This window comes from Zalophus californianus, chromosome 8 (assembly GCF_009762305.2).
Source record: "Zalophus californianus isolate mZalCal1 chromosome 8, mZalCal1.pri.v2, whole genome shotgun sequence".
Lineage (NCBI taxonomy): Eukaryota > Metazoa > Chordata > Mammalia > Carnivora > Otariidae > Zalophus > Zalophus californianus.
The window spans coordinates 79,044,237-79,053,766 of NC_045602.1; the positions used below are offsets into that span (position 1 = coordinate 79,044,237).

Sequence of the window (9,530 nt, forward strand, 5' to 3'; positions counted from 1 at the left end):
ATCTGCTACAGTAAACGAAGAGGATGAAAAATACACTATACATGATGTGCAGAAACCAATCTAAGACTATGAACTGAGGGCAAAAAAAAATACGAGAAGGGAGGCAGTAATGTACCCTCAAGGGAAAGAGAACAAGAAAATAGGAGGTCTGTACTCCTGGCCCTTCTTGCACATTATCTCTGATTGAGAAGAGCATGGAACCAAAACGTCAAACTCTGAAAAGGTAACGACTTTGAAGGAGGAGCTAGAGAGGTGAATACACGATAAAGAAGTACAGCCGCAGCTTTAGCTGTCGATGAGTTTCTTTGTTCTGGCACTGGCAACATCAATACGGTCTTTGTCGGTGTCAGCCTTTTCTGTGATCCAGTCTATTTGTCAATGTTGAGCCTCGATCTCCTTGCCCATGTTCAAGGTCATGTTTTTTAGGTTTCCTAGGATACTGCCCACTTGAGTCAGGTTCTCTTCCATCTCATCTTCTCTGGCATCGTCTGTTGTGTTTAATGTATCCACTACTAGCTGTTCCACTGGCTGGTTGTTGAGGCTAATTACCTGTTTGTCACTGGGCCTGGCTGCTTGGATAATACATTGGGAGGAGAGCTGTCTCCACCATCTCCCCATGTTGCCTTGTAGGCCTTACCAGACTCAAAGTTCTTTGTCCTATTACATGGGCAGACGCAAAGGCCACAGCACTTGTTGAGCTCTCTTAAAGTCTTCTCTGCCTCTCTCATGTCTTTATGTGGTCCAGGCCGCCTTCTATGCAGTTTAATGGTTCCCTTTGTTCATCCAGCATAGTGATAGTCTTGACTCCTGCATCCTGAGACTCAAGGGCTAAACCCAGGATTCTCCTTTACTTTCCAGAGACTCATCAGTAATCTAGTGGGCTCTCAGCTGAATTTCTTCTGATGACAGATTATCCATGATGAATTAAAACTTTTGATAAGCACATAAAGTGAAACGTGGATATTAGAGCAGTTCGGGCCACTCCTCTTGCACCAGAGTGGCTCGGACACCCCCAGACCAGACCAGGAGCTGCATCTTCCTAGCGCCTGCTTATTTCTAGTTTTTTAGATTAACCTTTTTACCATTTCACGTTCTCATTTCTTCCTGTGGATTCATTATTGAAATAGAGCTTTGCTTCCACCACCTGCTTCATGGTGTCACAAACACACATTTCTATGTTATAGATAACACCACAATTATATACCTACTGTTTTATAGAATTGCTTTTTAAATCAGCTGAAGAAAGAACAGGTCATTACAATGCCTTTTATAATTTCCCACGTAATTACCTTTATTAGCATTCTTTTCATGAGGATTTGAATTACTGTATGGTCTCACTTCCTTTCAGCTTGAAAAAACTTCAGTATTTCTTGTAAGATCAGTTTCTTAGGAATTAATTCTTAAAATCTTGAGAATGTCCTCATTTTGCCTTCATTTCTGAAGGATAGTTTTGTTAGAAGATTCTTGGTTGACAGTTCTTTTTTCCTTTCCAGCACTCTGCATGTTATCAACCCACTGCCTTCCCGTCTCTTCTGTTTCTGATAAATCAACCGTTAATGGGGTTTTCTTGTACATGATAAGTAATTGTTTTCAAGACCTTTGTCTTTCAGTATTTTTAGTCTGACATGCATGTGGATGTAGACCATTCTACTTTATTGTAAGAATTTACTGATTTTCTCAGATTAATGTTTCTCACCAGATTTGGTATTTTTAAGCTTAATTAAGAAATCTTCAAACAATTTTTCTGCTTGTTTTCTTTCTCCTCTCCTTTGGGCACTCCCATTACACATATGTTGGTGATTCATATTTCTCCGAAGCTATTCTTCATTCTCTTTTCTCCTGCTCTTCAGATCGTTATTATCTGCATTATTTGGTTCCTTTAAAATACTTTCTGGGGGGTGGAGCAAGATGGTGGAGGAGTAGGAGACCTGAATTTTGTCTGGTCCCAGGAATTCAGCTGGATAGGGATCAAACCATTCTGAACACCTACAAACTCAACAGGAGATCGAAGAAAAGAATAGCAACAACTCTCTGAACAGAAAAGCGACCACTTTCTGGAAGGTAGGATGTGCGGAGAAGTGAATCCGAGGCGATATTCGGGAGGATAGACGGTGGGGGGGGGGGGGCCTCCATCGGCTGCTTCTGGCAAGTGTTAGAGCCACAGAGCACAAAATCGGAACTTTTAGAAGTTGGCTCTGCTGAGGGACGTCGCTCCAGTGGCTAAGCGGGGGGTGGAACCCTCGCTGGGACAGTGTGGTCTCAGGACACTCGGGGTCACAGAAAGACCAGGGTGCCTGAGTGCAGCAGAGCTCCCAGGTATTGGAGCGGGGAAGCTGGCTGCAGAGACGGAGCCAGAGTGGGCTCTCAGCTCAGGGTTGCCATAAACCGTGATCCACGGCACAGTCGGGCCACTGCTCCTCCAGCAGGGACCCAACAATCAGCAGATCCGGGGAGACTCTCCTTCCTCCCCTGGGAGGAGTGGCGTGGAGTGCACCGCAGGGATCTGCTGGGTTTGAAGACTCCACATGGGATTGGGTGCCAGAGACAGAAATGCTCGGTCACGGGCCGGGTGAGCTCGGAGTGCAGCCAGAGACTGGGGAGATGGGAGCGATTGACTGCTTTTCTCTGGGGGCTCACTGAGGAGTGGGGACCCGAGTTCTCGGCTCCTCTGGGGCAGAGATTGGGAGGCCGCCATCCTCACCCATCTTCCAAAGCTGCAATCTTCACTCTCATCCTCCAAAGCTGTACCGAAAGCTTGCAGGGAACAAACGCTCCCGAGAGCAAACCCGAGCAGATTACTTAGCCCGATCGGCAAGGGTAGGGCAATTCTGCCTCCCACAGACATTTGAGAACCATGGCAACAGGCCCCTCCCCCAGAAGATCAACAAGAACAGCCAGCTAAGACCAAGATCAATAAGAACCACAGAACTCCAGCACTAGGGGAATCCTGCACATAGAATTCATGGCTTTTTTACCGTGATTCTTTAGTCTTTCAAAGTTAATTTTTTAACTGTCTTTTTTTTTTTTGAATTTTTCTTTTTCCCTTTTTCAACCAACATCCTATCAATCCTTTTTAAAAAATATTTATTTTTAATTTTTAGAGTCATATTCTATCCCTTCATAGTAGTTAACCTTACTTTTGGTATATATATATAAGTTCTCTCTTTAAAATTTTGAGACAGTTTCTTCTAACAGATCAAAATATACCCTAAATCTCTAGTGTACGGCTTTGTTCTAGTCTCCTGCCTGATCACATTCTCTCCCTTTCTTTTTAAATCCTCCTTTCTCTTTTCAACCAACTTATCAATTCCTTTTATAAAATTTTATAATTTTAATCTTTACAGTCATATTCCATCCCTGCATTGTATTAACCCTTATTTTTGTACATATATAAGTTTTTCTTTCTTTAAAATTTTGGGAGGCACTTTCTTCTAACAGACCAAAATACGCCCCAAATCTAGTGTGTGGCACTGATCTATGCACCAGCCTGATATTTGATGATATTGTTTTTTGTTTTCTGTTTGTTTTTATCCTTTTCTTTTTCTTTCTTTCCCTTTCTTTTTCCCCAGTTTCAGGTCTTTTCTGATTTGTTTAGTGTATATTTTCTGGGGACATTGTTATACTGTTAGCATTTTGTTCTCTCATTCATCTAGTCTCCTCTAGACAAAACGACAAGATGGAAAAAATCACCTCAACAGAAAGAACAAGAGGCAGTACCGACTGCCAGGGACCTACTCAATATGGACATCAGCAAGATGTTGGAACTAGAGTACAGAATGATGATTTTAAAGATACTAGCTGGGCTTGAAAAAAGCATGTAAGTTATTAGAGAAACCCTTTCTGGAGAAATAAAAGAACTAAAACCTAACCAAGTTGAAATAAAAAAGGCTATTAATGAGGTGCAATAAAAAATGGAGGCTCTAACTGCTAGGATAAATGAGGCAGAAAAGAGAATTACTGATACAGAAGACCAAACGGTGGAAAATAAGGAAGCTGAGAAAAAGAGAGATAATCAGCTATTGGATCATGAGGGCAGAATTTGAGAGGTAAGTGATACCATAAGATGCAACATTAGAATAACTGGGATCCCAGAAGAAGAAGAAAGAGAGAGAGGGGCAGAAGGTATATTGGAGCAAATTATAGCAGAGAACTTCCCTAATTTGGGGAAGGAAACAGGCATCAAAATCCAGGAGGCACAGAGGAGCCCTCTCAAAATCAATAAAAATAGGTCAACACCCCGACAGCTAATAGTAAAACTTATGAGTCTCAGAGACAAAGAGAAAATCCTGAAAGCTGCTCGGGAGAAGAGATCTGTAACCTACAATGGTAGAAACATTAGATTGGCAACAGACCTATCCACAGAGACCTGGAAGGCCAGAAAGGACTGGTATGACATATGCAGAGCACAAAATGAGAAAAATATGCAGCCAAGAATACTATATCCAGCTAGGCTGTCATTGAAAATAGAGATAAAAAGCTTCCAGGAAAAACAAAAACTAAAGGAATTTGCAAACACAAAACCAGCCCTACAAAAAATATTGAAAGGGGTCCTCTAAGCAAAGAGAGAGCCTAAAAGCAACATAGACCAGAAAGGAACACAGGCAATATACAGTAACAGTCACCTTACAGGCAATACAATGGCACTAAATTCCTATCTTTCAATAGTTACCCTGAATGTAAATGGGCTAAATGTCCCAATCAAAAGACACAGGCTATCAGATTGGAAAAAAAAAAACAACAAGATCCATTGATATGCTGTCTGCAAGAGACTCATTTTAGACCCAAAGACACCCCCAGATTGAAAGTGAGGGGGTGGAAAACCATTTACCATGCTAACAGACACCAAAAGAAAGCCGGGGTGGCAATCCTTACATCAGACAGATTAGATTTTAAACCAAAGACTGTAATAAGAGATGAGGAAGGACACTATATCCTACTTAAAGGGTCTATCCAACAAGAATTTGTAACAATTGTAAATATATATGCCCCTAACATGGGAGCAACCAATTATATAAGGCAATTAGTAACAAAAGCAAAGAAACACATTGACAACAATACAATAATAGTGGAGAACTTTAACACCCCCCTCACTGAAATGGACAGATCATCTAAGCAAAAGATCAACAAGGAAATAAAGACTTTAAATGACACACGGGACCAGATGGACTTCACAGATATATTCGGAACAGTCCATCCCAAAGCAACAGAATACACATTCTTCTCTAGTGCCCATGGAACATTCTCCAGAATAGATCACATCCTAGGTCACAAATCAGGTCTCAACCGGTACCAAAAGATTGGGATCATTCCCTGCATATTTTCAGACCACAATGCTTTGAAACTAGAACTCAATCACAAGAGGAAAGTTGGAAAGAACTCAAATACATGGAGGCTAAAGAGCATCCTAGTAATGAATGGGTCAACCAGGAAATTAAAGAATTAAAAAAATTCATGGAAACAAATGAAAATGAAAACACAACTGCTCAAAATCTTTGGGATACAGCGAAGGCAGTCCTAAGAGGAAAGTATATAGCAATACAAGCCTTTCTCAAGAAAAGAGAAAGGTCTCAAATACACAACCTAACCCTACACCTAAAGGAGCTGGAGAAAGAACAGCAAATAAAGCCTAAATCCAGCAGGAGAAGAGAATAATAAAGATCAGAGCAGAAATCAATGAAATAGAAACCAAAAGAACAGTAGAACGGATCAACGAAACTAGGAGCTGGTCCTTTGAAAGAATTAAGAAGATTGATAAACCCCTGCCCAGACTTATCAAAAAGAAAAGAGAAAGGACCCCAAAAAACAAAATCATGAATGAAAGAGGAGAGATCACAACCAACACCAAAGAAATACAAACAATTATGAGAACATATTATGAGCAACTATATGCCAGCAAATTAGATAATCTGGAAGAAATGGATGCTTTCCTAGAGATGTATCAACTACCAAAACTGAATCAGGATAAAGAGAAAACCCGAACAGACCTATAACCACTAAGGAAATTGAAGCAATCATCAAAAATCTCCCAACAAACAAAAGCCCAGGGCCAGATGGCTTCCCAGGGGAATTCTACCAAACATTTAAAGAAGAATACCTATTCTTCTGAAACTGTTCCAAAAAATAGAAAAGTGGGATTTATCCCTGGGCTGCAAGGTTGGTTCAACATCCACAAATCAATGTGATATAATACATTAATAAAAAAAAGAACCATATGATCCTCTCAATAGATGCAGAAAAAGCATTAGACAAAGTACAGCATCCTTTCTTGATCAAAACTCTTCAGAGTACAGGGATAGAGGGTACATACCTCAATATCATAAAAGCCATCTATGAAAAACCCACAGTGAATATCATTCTCAATGGGGAAAAACTGAGAGCTTTCCCCCTAAGGTCTGGAACGTGGCAGTGATGTCCACTATCACCAATGCTATTCAACACAGTATTAGAAGTCCTAGCCACAGCAATCAGACAACAAAAAGAAATCAAAGGCATCCAAATCGGCAAAGAAGAAGTCAAACTCTCACTCTCAGCAGATGATAGGATACTTTATGTGGAAAACCCAAAAGACTCCACCCCAAAACTGCTAGAACTCATACAGGAATTCAGTAAAGTGGCAGGATATAAAATCAATGCACAGAAATCAGTGGCATTCCTATACACCAACAACAAGACAGAAGAAAGAGAAATTAAGGAGTCGATCCCATTTACAACTGCACCCAAAACCACAGGATACCTAGGAATGAATCTAACCAAAGAGGCAAAGAATCTGTACTCAGAAAACTATAAAATACTCATGAAAGAAATTGAGGAAGACACAAAGAAATGGAAAAACGTTCCATACTCAAGGATTGGAAGAACAAATATTGTGAAGATGTCAGTGCTACCTAGAGCAATCTACACATTCAATGCAATCCCCATCAAAATACCATCCATTTTTTTCAAAGAAATGGAACAAATAATACTAAAATTTGTATGGAACCCGAAAAGACCCTGAATAGCCAGAGGAATGTTGAAAAAGAAAAGCAAAGCTGGCGGCATCACAATTCCGGACTTCAAGCTCTATTACAAAGCTGTCATCATCAAGACAGTATGGTACTGGCACAAAAACAGACACATAGATCAAAAGAACAGAATAGAGAGCCCAGAAATGGACCCTCAACTCTATGGTCAACTAATCTTTGACAAAGCAGGAAAGAATGTCCAATGGAAAAAAGACAGTCTCTTCAACAAATGATGTTCAGAAAATTGGACAGCCACATGCAGAAGAATGAAACTGGACCACTTCCTTACACCACACACAAAAATAGACTCAAAATGGTTAAAAGACCTAAATGTGAGATAGGAGTCCATCAAAATCCTAAAGGAGAACACAGGCAGCAACCTTTTTGACCTCAGCCACAGCATCTTCTTCCTAGAAATATCGCCAAAGGCACGGGAAGCAAGGGCAAAATGAACTATTGGGACTTCATCAAGATAAAAAGCTTTTGCACAGCAAAAGAAACAGTCCACAAATCCAAACGACAGCCGACAGAATGGGAGAAGTTATTTGCAAATGATATATGAGCTAAAGGGCTAGTATCCAAAATCTATAAAGAACTTATCAAACTCCACACCCAAAGAACAAATGATCCAACCAAGAAATGGGCAGAAGACATGAACAGACATTTTTCCAAAGACGACATCCAAATGGCCAACAGACATATGAAAAAGTGCTCAACATCGCTCGGCATCAGGGAAATCCAAATTAAAACCTCAATGAGATACCACCTCACACCAGTCAGAATGGCTAAAATTAACAAGTCAGGAAATGATAGATGTTGGCGGGGATCCGGAGAAAGGGGAACCCTACACTGTTGGTGGGGAATGCAAGCTGGTGCAGCCACTCTGGAAAACAGTATGGAGGTTCCTGAAAAGTTGAAAATAGAGCTATCATATGATCCAGCAATTGCACTACTGGGTATTTACCCCAAAGATACAAATGTAGGGATCCGAAGAGGTACGTGCACCCCAATGTTTATAGCAGCAATGTCTACAATAGCCAAACTATGGAAAGAGCCAAGCTGTCCATCAACAGATGAATGGATAAAGAAGAGGTGGTGTGTGTATACACACACACACACACACAGTGGAATATTATGCAGCCAAAACTAATAATGTAATGTATGGTGATTAGAATGAAATCTTGCCATTTGCAATGACGTGGATGGAACTGGACGGTGTTATGCCGAGTGAAATAAGTCAATCAGATAAAGACATGTATCATATGACCTCACTGATATGAGGAATTCTTAATCTCAGGAAACAAACTGAGGGTTGCTGGAGTGGCGGGGGGTAGGAGGGATGGGGTGGCTGGGTGTTAGATATTGGGGAGGGTATGTGCTAGGATGAGTGCTGTGAATCGTGCAAGACTGTTGAATCACAGATCTGTACTTCTGATACAAATAATACATTATATGTTAAAAAAAAAAAACAGGAGGGGAAGAATGAAAGGGGCTAAATCGGAGGCAGACAAACCATGTGAGATGATGGACTCTGAAAAACAAACTGGGGGTTCTAGGGTGGGGGGTGGGAGGATGGATTGGCCTGGTGAAGGGTATTAAAGAGGACACGTTCTGCATGGAGCACTGGGTGTTATACACAATTTATCATGGAACACTACATCAAAAACTAATGATGTAATAATGTATGGTGATTAACATAAAAAAATATTCTTTGTTCTCTATTTTATGAAATATTATCATACCTTTACCTCCAGCATGGTTTCTTTTAGTTTTTTAAAAAATTTATGAGAGGTACTTGGAAGGTTTTTTCTGCTTCCAACATCTGGGTCCACTCAGAGGCAGTTTTTTTTTACTGTTTTGAAATCTCGTTTTTGGGACACACTTTATGTCTCCAAAAAACTGGGTAGGTTCAGATAATATAGCAGTTTAGAGAACACAGCAGGTCTGCAGATTCCTCCTCCCCTCTTCCCAGGGATTTTTAGTGACTCAGCTGGATTATTTAAGTCCATTTAACCTGCACTGTACAGCTTCTGATGCTCCTCTGCAGAGGGTAAAGCCTGAGTATGTACACTCTGACTCCTCCTTCCAACCCCAATGACAGTTTTAGTAGGGGTTTTATGGTTTCTTTCCCCAATCTCCTTGTAAGGGTTCTAGTTTGTCTGCCTCCATCATTATCACACTGTAACTAACATCCACTAATTGTTAGTGGACCTATTATTTTGGACAATGCAGTGGGGCACAAATGGCTACACAGTTTGATCCAATTAAATCCAGGCCCTCATAGTCTCTTTTAGGCTTGTTCTAGACCTAGGACTACTCTAAGCTGCCTTTCGTTCTGTTAGACTTACCACTGGTTTTCTCTTTTGTTTATTGCTATCATGGAGTTACCAGTCTCGTCTGTGTCTACTCCCACTCTAAGTTTCCTTTGTCTATGGCAGCACCCTTAGGCTTGAACTTAGAGGATGCAATAGAAGCTGTTTTTACAGCTTGCTACTGCGTCAGAGTTGGGGATAGTGAGAGTAGCCTGTT

The 9,530-nt window shown here is 40.8% G+C and overlaps 1 pseudogene; it reads right to left on the reverse strand.

Annotated features, from left to right (window-relative positions):
• Positions 1-285: 285 nt before the first annotated feature.
• Positions 286-1,480, reverse strand: LOC113938324 (annotated as a pseudogene).
• Positions 1,481-9,530: the final 8,050 nt, after the last annotated feature.